Source organism: Balaenoptera ricei, chromosome 2 (assembly GCF_028023285.1).
Source record: "Balaenoptera ricei isolate mBalRic1 chromosome 2, mBalRic1.hap2, whole genome shotgun sequence".
Lineage (NCBI taxonomy): Eukaryota > Metazoa > Chordata > Mammalia > Artiodactyla > Balaenopteridae > Balaenoptera > Balaenoptera ricei.
Window position 1 is genome coordinate 38,833,501 of NC_082640.1, and position 13,610 is coordinate 38,847,110.

At 42.4% G+C, this 13,610-nt stretch overlaps 1 protein-coding gene across 4 annotated transcripts in view; it reads right to left on the bottom strand.

Annotated features, from left to right (window-relative positions):
• Positions 1-559, bottom strand: part of FANCI (FA complementation group I) — an 85,364-nt gene extending 84,805 nt beyond the window's left edge. For all 4 annotated transcript variants that reach the window (XM_059912497.1, XM_059912495.1, XM_059912496.1 and 1 more), the window contains exon 1: positions 481-559. The gene's annotated coding sequence lies outside the window, so the exon portion shown is untranslated. The remainder of the gene's footprint in view (positions 1-480) is intronic.
• Positions 560-13,610: the final 13,051 nt, after the last annotated feature.

The following is a 13,610-nucleotide window of genomic DNA, read 5'->3' on the forward strand; positions in this document are numbered from 1 at the left end:
CCTAAAACCAGAGGTGAGTAACAGATAGGTGGCTGCAGATTCTTTGTCAAGGGGCCCTGAGGTTAGTGACGCACCACAGAAGTGAAACGCCGCGGGTCTTGCACCGGGGCTCCTCAGAGAGCAAGAAATAAACACAAATAGAGAAACTATAAAATGAGGCAGCTAGTGATGTGCGCTGTGACCGAGCTACAAGAGTGAAACAGGTTTAGAGAAATTTCTCAGGCGTAGGAGCTAAACGCTGATGGAGAGGAAGAATTTAACAAGAGGGCCGAGAGTGTAGCACGCCCGGGGAGCAGGGAGAGCCAACAGACGCGGAGGGAGACGGCGGGGCACATCGACCCTCCCAGGCCAAGGAAAACGCCAGAACGTCACAATGGAAGTGGGGTCCTCCTGTCCTCCCAGACCCGCTACCTCCCCGGGGCTGAGTCCCACCGCCCCTGCAACGCGCGAAGCCCCTCCAGACGGTCACCGCAGCCTCACCTCCTCCACAAGCTTCCAAAAAGCCCGCTCAACCCAACTCCGCCGCACTTCCGTTACCGGGAGCAGCGGGTCCCGCCTCCCGCGGCTCACTTCCGCCGCCCGGGAGCACGCGCATGGGGCGTACCATTAAGGCAGAAGGGAGTGGGGAACTCCTGGGACGATCCCACTCACTGTGGGGGGGGGGGGGCAGCCTAAGAACTCCAATTCGGGACCGCAGAGTGAGCCAGGGCAGTGTGGCCTGGGTGTGGCCACCACGGTATCTTGACCAGTTAAGGCCTTCTTGTGTACTATTGGGGAAAGGGTCAGTAAGAGAGGGGATGAATCTAGTGATGGCTGTAGAGGTCTTTGCATTGGAAGTGTCTGGAAGGCGGAGGAAGGTGTCCTACTTCTTGTGCCAGTGGAGGTGTCAGTAACTCCTGTAAAGGAAAAAAGTGTCGCCTGCCATTCCATTTCTATAGGGATCAAGTCTGTAGCAACTGCAGTCGTTGGCCTCAGTGTACCTGAGGGGAGCTCAGGATGGAGAAAAACAGGAAACATTCTGTGCTTTGGATGTAAGGATCCTTGGATAGTTAAGATGCATATCTAAGGAAAAGTTTCAATGAACCCAGATTCTTGCATCTTCCCATACATAAGAAAGCACTTAAGTCATTAACTTGAAATATCTGGTTTTTGTGATCAGTAATCTTGATCTTTGATTACATGGATCTCCCCCCCCAAAAAAAAACCCCGAAAACTCATATATATCCTGGCTCCTCCCTTAACTCTTCAGAGCAGGTCCTCAAAGCTATCTCAGAGGCTGTCTCCTGGGCTATCGTCCTCAGTAAGGTACCTGGATAAAACTTAACTCACAACTTTTAGGTTATGCATTTTTCTTTCAGTCGACAGCCCTAAAATGTAAGCCTCATGTGGCCAGGGGGCTTATTGCATACAAAATCTCAGCATTTAGCACAAGCCTGGCAAAGCAGTAAATGCTCAGTAAATATCTTAAATGAACAACTGATAGTAGAGCAAAGAGCAATGGAGGGGAGGTTCGAGAACCTGTACTACGTTGAAGGGGCAGCTTGTGCAAAGGGCCTGACAGCAACAAGCAATCCAGCGTCTGGCTGGTTCGGGAGGTGCAGGTGCTTCAGGTGGGGGTGGGAAAGCAGGGGCTTGTTAATCTTTTTCATATCAGGAGCAAGTGGGGAACAGCTGAAGTGGAAGGGCGTGATTGTATTCACGTTGTAGAACAATATTTCTGGCAGGTGAGTGCTGCAGAGGTTATTTAAAAGAGATGATGGGGATTTCCCTGGTGGTGCAGTGGTTAAGAATCCACCTGCCAATGCAGGGGACACGGGTTCGATCCCTGGTGCGGGAAAATCCCACATGCTGCAGAGCAGCTAAACTCATGCACCACAGCTACTGAGCCTGCGCTCTAGAGCCTGCAAGCCACGACTACTGAGCCCGTGCACCACAACTACTGAAGCCCGTGCACCCTAGAGCCCCATGCCACAACTATTGAGCCCGTGTGCTGCAACTACTGAAGCCCGTGCACCTAGAGCCTGTGCTCCACAATAAGAGAAGCCACCACAACAAAGAGTAGCCCCCGCTCCCTGCAACTAGAGAAAGCCCATGCGCAGCAACGAAGACCCAATGCAGCCAAAAAAAAAAAGATGATGGAGGTGAGGAGAATTGAAGGCAAGACCCCTTAGGAGGCTCTAAGTTGTCCTGGACATAGGTGGTGGTGGCCCAGCCTTGGGGAGAGGTGGGAGGGGTTTGAGGAATATTCAGGCTTGAGTGACTGGGATGGAGGTGCACCCTGGTGATACTGCCAGTTGACTGACACACAGAGAAGGATGAAAGTTTGAGTTGATGATGAAGCCTTCAGATTTGGACTTGCCAAATGTGGGACCATGGGATGGCATGTGAAGGAATGCTGAGATCAGGGGGCATTCAGTCTGGAGCCTGTCTCCCAGTTCCCAGGGGTAGGATGGATCTACTTGGCCAGTTCTGGAAGAAACATAGCTGCTGGAAGAGAATGATGCCTCGCGGCTGCCTAGGTCTGCTACTTGTTTATGACACTTTTTTTTTTTTTTTAAATAAATTTATTTATTTATTTTGGGTTGTGCTGGGTCTTCGTTGCTGCACACAGGCCTCTCCAGCTGCAGCAAGTGGAGGCCACTCCTCGCCGCAGCATGCAGGCCTCTCACTGTGGTGGCCTCCCCCATTGCAGAGCACGGGCTCTAGGCACGTGGGCCTCAGCAGCTGTGGCACACAGGCTCAGTAGTTGTGGCTCGCAGGCTCCAGAGCGCAGACTCAGTAGTTGTGGTGCACGGGCCCAGCTGCTCCACAGCATGTGGGATCCTCCCAGACCAGGGCTCGAACCCACGTTCCCTGCACTGGCAAGCAGACTCCCAACCACTGTGCCACCAGGGAAGCCTATGACACTTCTTAAGTACTTTTTACTTCTACCACGTTTCTGGCCCAATATTAAGCTGTGATATTTGGCTAAAACACAGCAGCTGGGTTGGAAGATTATTCCTGAGAGGAATCCTTTAGCTTGCCAAGGAATCAGATGACTTTACCTCATCTTCTCCCCACAAAATCACCCTTCCAGGCTGCTTCTGGGACTGGGCCAGGCAGCCATGAATTTGTGTGTCTGTGTAGGTCAAATGGGCTCATTTGCCTTTTTGAACTTCCATTTTTGCATCCCAGGCACACTTATTGCATTGCCTGTGTGAGAATCTACCCCCTGGCATTGACAATTGCGGCAGGGGGTCTTGCCTCCCCTTGTTGCACGAATGTATCATCTGTATTTTCCATTAGTGTTAATGGGTGTTACATATGCAAAGGAAGAGAACAGACTTAGATTCATAACAATGTTTTTCACCCTGGTGCAGGCTTCCTTACTAAGCAGCAAATCTTACCAATCTGCTTCAACTGACTAGACTCCATACACTGGTCAGCTAGTGATACACTGATTCTAGAAAACACAGCCAGTTAAAAACAGGTTTACAACACTGGAACCAAATGTTCTTCAGACCTTGTCAGTAGCTCATGTTTGGGTAATAATATTATAGCTACCGGTATTTGCAGGAGTTCAGAGAAAAGTACAAATGGAGGCCCCCTATCATTCCCCACTCCATCCTGCAGTGTGAGGGGCTTCATATGCCTGCATGTGGACACCCAGCCTGAAAATCCACACTACGTCTCTCCTCTAAAGCTGCCTTTGGCTACCCTTGACTACCTTTGTGCCTAGGGCTGTGCACACTAGCAGGTCCACTGTGGGGAGGGTGGACTTAGGAAGGAGCCTGTATAGGCCGAGGAACTGAGCTTGGGGATGTTTGGGAAGGTACCCCAAGCATGGTCTAAAGGAGGGCACGTGGGCTTCAGTGCGTACACACTCCAAGTTTCTTGGACTCCTCATCATCTAGGAAGGGAGCTATTGAGGCACCCACCCAGTCCAAGCACTCCAGTTGCCTGGGTTTAAGGGCGGCAGTGCTTGAGAGAATAATAAAGGTAGCATGTATAAGGAGCCTAGTGTTTAGGAGCACTTAGTAGTGTAGTTCTGGTGATCTGTGTTGATGTTACTATTGCAAAAAGATTACAACTCACTGAAGTTTCAGATGTTTACCATTTTTTACCAATAAAGTATTTTTTGAATTAAAAAAAATTCCCTCCGGGAATTCCAGTTCCTTCCGGCAATCCCACTTCAGAGTGTGTATACAAAAGAATTGAAATCAGGCTCTTAATCAGATATCTGTACACCCATATTCAGGGAAACATTATTCATAATAGTGAAAAGGTGGAGACAACCCAAACATCCATGGGAAGACGAACGGATAAACAGAATGTGGTGTATCCATACAGTGGAATACTATTCAGCCTTAAAAAGGAATGACATCCCATCACATGCTACAACATAGATGATACTGAAGGACATTATGTTATGTGAAATAAGCCAGTCACAAAAATACAAATACTGTATGATTCCACTCACATGAGGTATCTAAAGGATTCAAACTCCAAGAAACAAAAAGTAGAATGGTGGTTGCCAGAGGCTGGGGAGAAGGTAAATTGGGGAGCTCTTGTTTAATAGGTATAGAGTTTCAGTTTTGTAAGATGAAAAAGTTCTGGATATCTGTTTCTCAACGATGTGAATGTACTTAATGCTACTGAAGTGTATACTTAGAAATGGTTAAGATTAAAAAAAGATACTACTACCTGGGCAGGTCACAGGATTGTTAAGAAGAACCAGCTGACTCCATCCTGAAGAAATTCTGATTTAGTAGGGTTTAAGGTAGAGGTTTAACAGCTCACCGTTTGTAATCCCAGGGTCTGGAAAAGTGGCACACAGTGGGTGCTTCAGACATTTGTTAAATGGGTGCAAAATTATGAACACATCCTTAGAAAAATAGGTTTTTAAATTATTTCACTGAAATGTTAAATTTCAAAATGAAAATTTTGACTTAAAAATACATTACTGCAGGCTTCCCCGGTGGCGCAGTGGTTAAGAATCCACCTGCCAATGCAGGGGACACAGGTTCGAGCCCTGGTCCAGGAAGATCCCACATGCCGCGGAGCAACTAGGCCCGTGAGCCACAGTTACTGAGCCTGCACGTCTGGAGCCTGTGCTCCGCAACAAGAGAGGCCGCGATAGTGAGAGGCCCGCGCACCGCGATGAAGAGTGGCCCCCGCTTGCCACAACTAGAGAAAGCCCGCACACAGCAACAAAGACCCAACACAGCCAAAAATAAATAAATTTAAAAAAAAAATACATTACTGCTTTTGAAGCTTCCTGTGAATCGGCAATCATTTGAAGATTAAAAGTTCAGAACAACAAAAACAACAACAAACAAACAAACAAAAAGTTTAGTTCCATTACCCTGCTTGGTCTCTTGTTTCTCAGAGGCCTGCCTGGAAGACAGGAAGAGGACTTGGGAAAGGGGAAGCAGGGTGGAAAGTAATCCTTAAAAACTGGCCCCTTGGGGACTTCCCTGGTGGCGCAGTGGTTAAGAATCCACCTGCCAATGCAGGGGACACGGGTTCGATCCCTGGTCAGCAAAGATCCCACATGCCACGGAGCAACTAAACCCTTGTGCCACAACTACTGAGCCTGCAGACCACAACTACTGAGCCTGCGGGCCACAACTACTGAGCCCATGTGCCACAACTACTGAAGCCTGTGCACCTAGAGCCCATGCTCCGCAACAAGAAGCCACCGCAATGAGAAGCACACGCTCTGCAATGAAGAGTAGCCCCCGCTCACCGTAACTAGAGAAAGCCCATGCGCAGCAACGAAGACCCAATGCAGCCAAAAAAACCCCCCAAACACTGGCCCCTTAAAACTGGTGATATTTGATTCAGGTTTATGGACTATCCAATTATATTATAACAATGTTCATTTCCTGATTTGGGTATTTGTACTGTGGTTAATTAAGAGAATGTTTTGTTTTTAGGAAATACATCCTGAAGTATTTAGGAGAAGAGGGGCATCATGTCTGCAACTTCCTCTAAAATGGTTTAGAAAAAAAATAGCATGTGTATGTTGAGAAAGAATTATAAAGCAAATGTGATAAAAATGTTAACTTCTAGGTGAAGGGCATATGGGAAGTTTTTGTACTATTTTTGTGACCTGTAATTCTGAAATTATGACAAAATAAAAAAGTTTTTTAAAAAAATCAGGCCAGTTGTGAACCTAGTGATCTGCTCTGGCTTGTAAATAATCAGCAAACTTTGAGCAGCCATCTCTGCGCCTTTGATGACGACAGGTAGATGCCTGTTCTTCATCTTCCACTTCACGTGACCCTCTTCTGTTGTCACCCTAGATGGCTGCAAAACTGAGGTGGATCCTCCATCCTACATGAGGCCTCTTGGTGCTTCTCTTCCCATCTCCATGACTTTCTCATCTATGTCACCTCAGCCACTTACTCTCCTGGACACAGCCTGAGCAGAATCACTACTCAGACAGCAGCTTCCTCTTTGTCCAGTTTGCATGCTAAATTATTCCCACTTACTTAGTCTCTAATTTTTGCTGTCCCTCACTCCTCCTTCATCTTGAATTCAACTTGCCCCCTTGTCTGTCCTTCCATCCCACCCATCTGGCAAATCCTAACCTTGTATGAGGCCAGCCATATTCCTTTGTTGTGGCTATATCTGGATTGCTTGGGTTGTGCTGGAGGTGTCACATGACTGTGTTCATGGGGACCCTAAAAGTCATTGTAGAAAACTCTAAAGATAGAGTTACCATATTATCCAGCAATCCCACTCCTGGGAATACATCTGAACAAAACTATACTTCAAAAAGATACATGGGGGGGCACCTTCAAGATGGTGGAGGAGTAAGATGTGGAGATCACCTTCCTCCCTACAAATATATCAAAACTACATCAACATGTGGAACAACTCCCACAGAATACCTACTGAACGCTGGCAAAAGACCTCAGACTTCCTAAAAGATGCCTTCAGGTGACCTACATGCAGAGGCGGGGCCAAATCCAAAGCTGAACCCCAGGAGCTGTGTGAACAAAGAAGAGAAAGGGAAAACTCTCCCAGCAGCCTCAGGAGCAGCAGATTAAATCACCACAATCAACTTGATGTACCCTGTATCTGTGGAATACCTGAACAGACAACGAATCATCCCAAAACTGAGGCGGTGGACTTTGGGAGCAACTGTAGACTTGTGGTTTGCTTTCTGCATCTAATTTGTTTCTGGTTTTATGTTTACCTTAGTTTAGTATTGCGAGTTTATTATCATTGGTAGATTTGTTTATTGATTTGGTTGCTCTCTTCCTTTTTTAATTTTATATATATATATTTTTCCTTTTTCTCTTTTTGTGAGTGTGTATGTGTATGCTTCTTTGTGTGATTTTGTCTGTAGAGCTTTGCTTTTGCCATTTGTCCTGGGGTTCTGACTGTCCATTTTTTTTTTTTTGTTTTTTGTTTTTAGTATAGTTTTTAGCACTTGTTATCATTGGTGGATTTGTTTTTTGGTTTGGTTGGTTTCTTCTTTCTTTCTCTCTTATTTTTTTATACTTTTTTATTTTTAATATTTTTTTCTATTTTAATAACTTTATTTTATTTTATTTATTTATTCTTTCTTTCTTTCTTTCTTTCTTTCTTTCTTTCTTTCTTTCTTTTTCTCCCTTTTCTTCTGAGCCATGTGGCTGACAGGGTCTTGGTGCCCTGGCCGGGTGTCAGGCCTGAGCCTCTGAGATGGGAGAACCGAGTTCAGGACATTGGTCCACCAGAGACCTCCCGGCCCCATGTAATATCAAACGGCGAAAGCTCTCTCAGGGATCTCCATCTCAATGCTAAGACCCAGCTCCACTCAACCACCAGCAAGCTACAGTGCTGGACACCCTATGCCAAACAACTAGCAAGACAGGAACGCAAACCCACCCATTAGCAGAGAGCTGCCTAAAATCATAATAAATTCACAGACACGCCAAAACACACCACCAGCTGTGGTCCTGCCCACCAGAAAGACAAGATCCAGCCTCATCCACCAGAACACAGGCACCAGGCCCCTCCACCAGGAAGCCTACAAAACCCACTGAACCAACCTTAGCCACTGGGGGCAGACACCAAAAACAACAAGAACTACGAACCTGCAGCCTGTGAAATGGAGACCCCAAACACAGTAAGTTAAGCAAAATGAGAAGACAAATACACAGCAGATGAAGGAGCAAGGTAAAAACCCACCAGACCAAATAAATGAAGAGGAAATAGGCAGTCTACCTGAAAAAAGAATTCAGAGTGATGATAGTAAAGATGATCCAAAATCTTGGATGTAGAATGGAGAAAATACAAGAAACGTTTAACAAGGACCTAGAAAAACTAAAGAGCAAACAAACAATGATGAACAACACAATAAATGAAATTAAAAATTCTCTAGAAGGAATCAAGAGCAGAATAACTGAGACAGAAGAACAGATAAATGACTTGGAAGATAAAATAATGGAAATAACTACCACAGAGCAGAAAAAGAAAAAAGAATGAAAAAAATTGAGGACAATCTCAGAGACCTCTGGGACAACATTAAATGCACCAACATTCGAATTATAGGGGTCCCAGAAAAAGAAGAGAAAAAAAAAAGGGACTGAGAAAATATTTGAAGAGACTACAGTTGAAAACTTCCCTAATATGGGTAAGGAAATAGTCAATCAAGTCCAGGAAGCACAGAGAGTCCCATACAGGATAAATCCAAGGAGAAACACACCAAGACACATATTAATCAAACTATCAAAAATTAAATACAAAGAAAAAATATTAAAAGCAGCAAGGGAAAAACAACAAATAGCATACAAGGGAATCCCCACAAGGTTAACAGCTGATCTTTCAGCAGAAACTCTGCAAGCCAGAAAGGAGTGCAGGGCATATTTAAAGTGATGAAAGGGAAAAACCTACAACCAAGATTACTCTACCCAGCAAGGATCTCATTCAGATTCGACAGAGAAATTAAAACCTTTACAGACAAGCAAAAGCTAAGAGAATTCAGCACCACCAAACCAGCTCTACAACAAATGCTAAAGGAACTTCTCTAGGCAGGAGACACAAGAGAAGAAAAAGACTTACAATAACAAACCCAAAACAATTAAGAAAATGGTCATAGGAACATACATATCGATAACTACCTTAAATGTAAATGGACTAAATGCTCCAACCAAAAGACACAGACTGGCTGAATGGATACAAAAACAAGACCCATACATATGCTGTCTACAAGAGACCCACTTCAGACCTAGGGAGACATACAGACTGAAAGTGAGGGGATGGAAAAAGATAGTCCATGCAAATGGAAATAGCTGGAGTAGCAATTTTCATATCAGACAAAATGGGCTTTAAAAAAAAGACTATTACAAGAGACAAAGAAGGACACTACATAATGATCAAGGGATCAATCCAAGAAGAAGATATAACAATTGTAAATATTTATACACCCAACATAGGAGCACCTCAATACATAAGGCAAATGCTAAGAGCCATAAAAGGGGAAATTGACAGTAACACAATAATAGTAGGGGACTTTAACACCCCATTTTCACCAATGGACAGATCATCCAAAATGAAAATAAATAAGGAAACACAAGCTTTAAATGATACATTAAACAAGATGGACTTAATTGATATTTATAGGACATTCCACCCAAAAACAGCAGATTACACTTTCTTCTCAAATGCTCATGGAACATTCTCCAGGATAGATCATATCTTGGGTCACAAATCAAGCCTTGGTGAATTTAAGAAGTATGAAATTGTATCAAGTATCTTTTCCGACCACAACGCTATGAGAATAATACCAATTACAGGAAAAAATCTGTAAAAAATAGAAACACATGGAAGCTAAACAATACACTACTAAATAACCAAGAGATCAGTGAAGAAATCAAAGAGGAAATCAAAAAATACCTAGAAACAAATGACAACGAAAACTCGACCACCCAAAACCTATGGGATGCAGCAAAAGCAGTTCTAACAGGGAAGTTTATAGCAATACAATCCTACCTCAAGAAACAAGAAACGTCTCAAATAAACAACCTAACCTTGCACCTAAAGCAATTAGAGAAAGAAGAACACAAAAACCCCAAAGTTAGCAGAAGGAAAGAAATCATAAAGATCAGATCAGAAATAAATGAAGGAAATGATAGCAAAGATCAATAAAACTAAAAGCTGGTTCTTTGAAAAGATAAACATAATTGATAAACCGTTAGCCAGACTCATCAAGAAAAAAAGGGAGAAGACTCAAATCAATAGAATTAGAAATGAAAAAGGAGAAGTAACAAGTGACACTGCAGAAATACAAAGGATCATGAGAGATTACTACAAGCAACTATATGCCAATAAAATGGACAGCTTGGAAGAAATGGACAAATTCTTAGAAAAGCACAACCTTCTGAGACTGAACCAGGAAGAAATAGAAAATATAAACAGACCAATCCCAAGCACTGAAATTGAAACTGTTATTAAAAATCTTCCAACAAACAAAAGCTCAGGACGAGACGGCTTCACAGGCGAATTCTATCAAACATTTAGAGAAGAGCTAACACCTATCCTTCTCAAACTCTTCCAAAATATAGCAGAGGAAGGAACACTCCCAAACTCATTCTACAAGGTTACCATCACCCTGATACCAAAACCAGACAAAGATGCCACAAAAAAAGAAAACTACTGGCCAATGTCACTGATGAACATAGATGCAATAATCCTCAACAAAATACTAGCAAACAGAATCCAACAGCACACTAAAAGGATCATACAACATGATCAAGTGAGGTTTATCCCAGGAATGCAAGGATTCTTCAATATACACAAATCAATCAATGTGATACACCATATTAACAAACTGAAGGAGAAAAACCATATGATCATCTCAGTAGATGCAGAAAAAGCTTTTGACAAAATTCAACACCCATTTATGACAAAAACTCTCCAGAAAGTAGGCACAGAGGGAACTTACCTCGACATAATAAAGGCCATATATGACAAACCCACAGCTAACATCGTTCTCAATGGTGAAAAACTGAAACCATTTCCACTAAGGTCAGGAACAAGACAAGGTTGCCCACTCTCAGCACTATTATTCAACATAGTTTTGGAAGTTTTAGCCACAGCAATCAGAGAAGAAAAAGAAATAAAAGGAATCCAAATTGGAAAAGAAGAAGTAAAACTGTCACTGTTTGCAAATGACATGATACTATACATAGAGAATCCTAAAGATGCTACCAGAAAACTCCTAGAGCTAATCAATGAATTTGGTAAAGTAGCAGGATACAAAATTAATGCACAGAAATCTCTTGCGTTCCTATAGACTAATGATGAAAAATCTGAAAGAGAAATTAAGGAAACAATCCCATTTACCATTGCAACAAAAAGAATAAAACACCTAGGAATAAACCTACCTAAGGAGACAAAAGACCTGTATGCAGAAAACTATAAGACACTGATGAAAGAAATTAAAGATGATACAAACAGATGGAGAGATATACCATGTTCTTGGATTGGAAAAATCAACATGTGAAAATGATTATACTACCCAAAGCAATCTACAGATTCAGTGCAATCCCTATCAAACTACCAATGGCATTTTTCACAGAACTAGAACAAAAAATTTCACAATTTGTATGGAAACACAAAAGACCCAGAAAAGCCAAAGCAATCTTGAGAAAGAAAAACAGAGCTGGAGGAATCAGGCTCCCTGACTTCAGACTATAGTACAAAGCTACAGTAATCAAGCCAGTATGGTACTGGCACAAAACCAGAAATATAGATCAATGGAACAGGATAGAAAGCCCAGAGATAAACCCACACACATATGGTCACCTTATCTTTGATAAAAGAGGCAAGAATATACAATGGAGAAAAGACAGCCTCTTCAATAAGTGGTACTGGGAAAACTGGACAGCTACATGTAAAAGAATGAAATTAGAACACTTCCTAACACCATACACAAAAATAAACTCAAAATGGATTAAAGACCTAAATGTAAGGCCAGACACTGTAAAACTCTTAGAGGAAAACATAGGCAGAACACTCCATGACATAAAACACAGCAAGATCCTTTTTGAGCCACCTCCTAGAGAAATGGAAATAAAAACAAAAATAAACAAATGGGACCTAATGAAACTTAAAAGCTTTTGCACAGCAAAGGAAACCGTAAACAAGATGAAAAGACAACCCTCAGAATGGGAGAAAATATTTGCAGATGAAGCAACTGACAAAGGATTAATCTCCAAAATATACAAGCAGCTCATGCAGCTCAATAACAAAAAAACAAACAACCCAATCCAAAAATGGGCAGAAGACCTAACTAGACATTTCTCCAAAGAAGACATACAGATGGCCAACAAACACATGAAAGGATGCTCAACATCACTAATCATTAGAGAAATGCAAATCAAAACTACAATGAGGTATCACCTCACACCGGTTAGAATGGACATCATCAAAAAATCTACAAACAATAAATGCTGGAGAGGGTGTGGAGAAAAGGGAACGCTCTTGCACTGTTGGTGGGAATGTAAATTGATACAGCCACTATAGAGAACAGTATGGAGGTTCCTCAAAAAACTAAAAATAGAACTACCATATGACCCAGCAATCCCACTACTGGGCATATACCCTGAGAAAACCATAGTTCAAAAAGAGTCATGTACCACAATGTTCATTGCAGCTCTATTTACAATAGCCAGGACATGGAAGCAACCTAAGTGTCCATTGACAGAGGAATGGATAAAGAAGATGTGGCACATATATACAATGGAATATTACTCAACCATGAAAAGAAACGAAATTGAGTTATTTGTAGTGAGGTGGATGGACCTAGAGAGAAAAACATATACCGTATGCTAACACATATATATGGAATCTAAAAAAAAAAAAGGTTCTGATGAACCTAGGGGCAGGACAGGAATAAAGACACAGACATAGAGAATGGACTTGAGGACATGGGGAGGGGGAAGGTTAAGCTGGGACAAAGTGAGAGAGTGGCATGGACATATATACACTACCAAATGTAAAATAGATAGCTAGTGAGAAGCAGCCGCATAGCACAGGGAGATCAGCTCTGTGCTTTGTGTCCCCCTAGAGGGATGGGATAGGGAGGGTGGGATGGAGACACAGAGGGAGGAGATATGGGGATGTATGTATATGTATAGCTGATTCACTTTGTTATACAGCAGAAACTAACACAGCATTGTAAAGCAGCTGTACTCCAATAAAGATGTTAAAAAAAAAAAAGATACATGCACCCCAATGTTCACTGCAGCACTATTTACAATAGCCAAGACATGGAAGCAACCTAAATGTCCATCAACAGATGAATGGATAAAGAAGATATGGTATATATATATATACAGTGGAATATTACCCAGCCATTAAAAAAAAAGAATGAAATAATGTCATTTGCAGTAACGTAGATGGACCTAGAGATTATTATACTAAGTGAAGTAAGCTAGACAGAGAAAGACAAATTTCATATGATACCACTCATATGTGGAATCTAAAAAAAAAAAAAAAAAGACACAAATGAACTTATTTACAAAACAGAAATAGATCCATAGACATAGAAAACAAACTTATGGTTACCAAAGGGGAAAGATGCAGGAGGGATAAATTAGGAGTTTGGAATTAACATATACACACTGTTATAT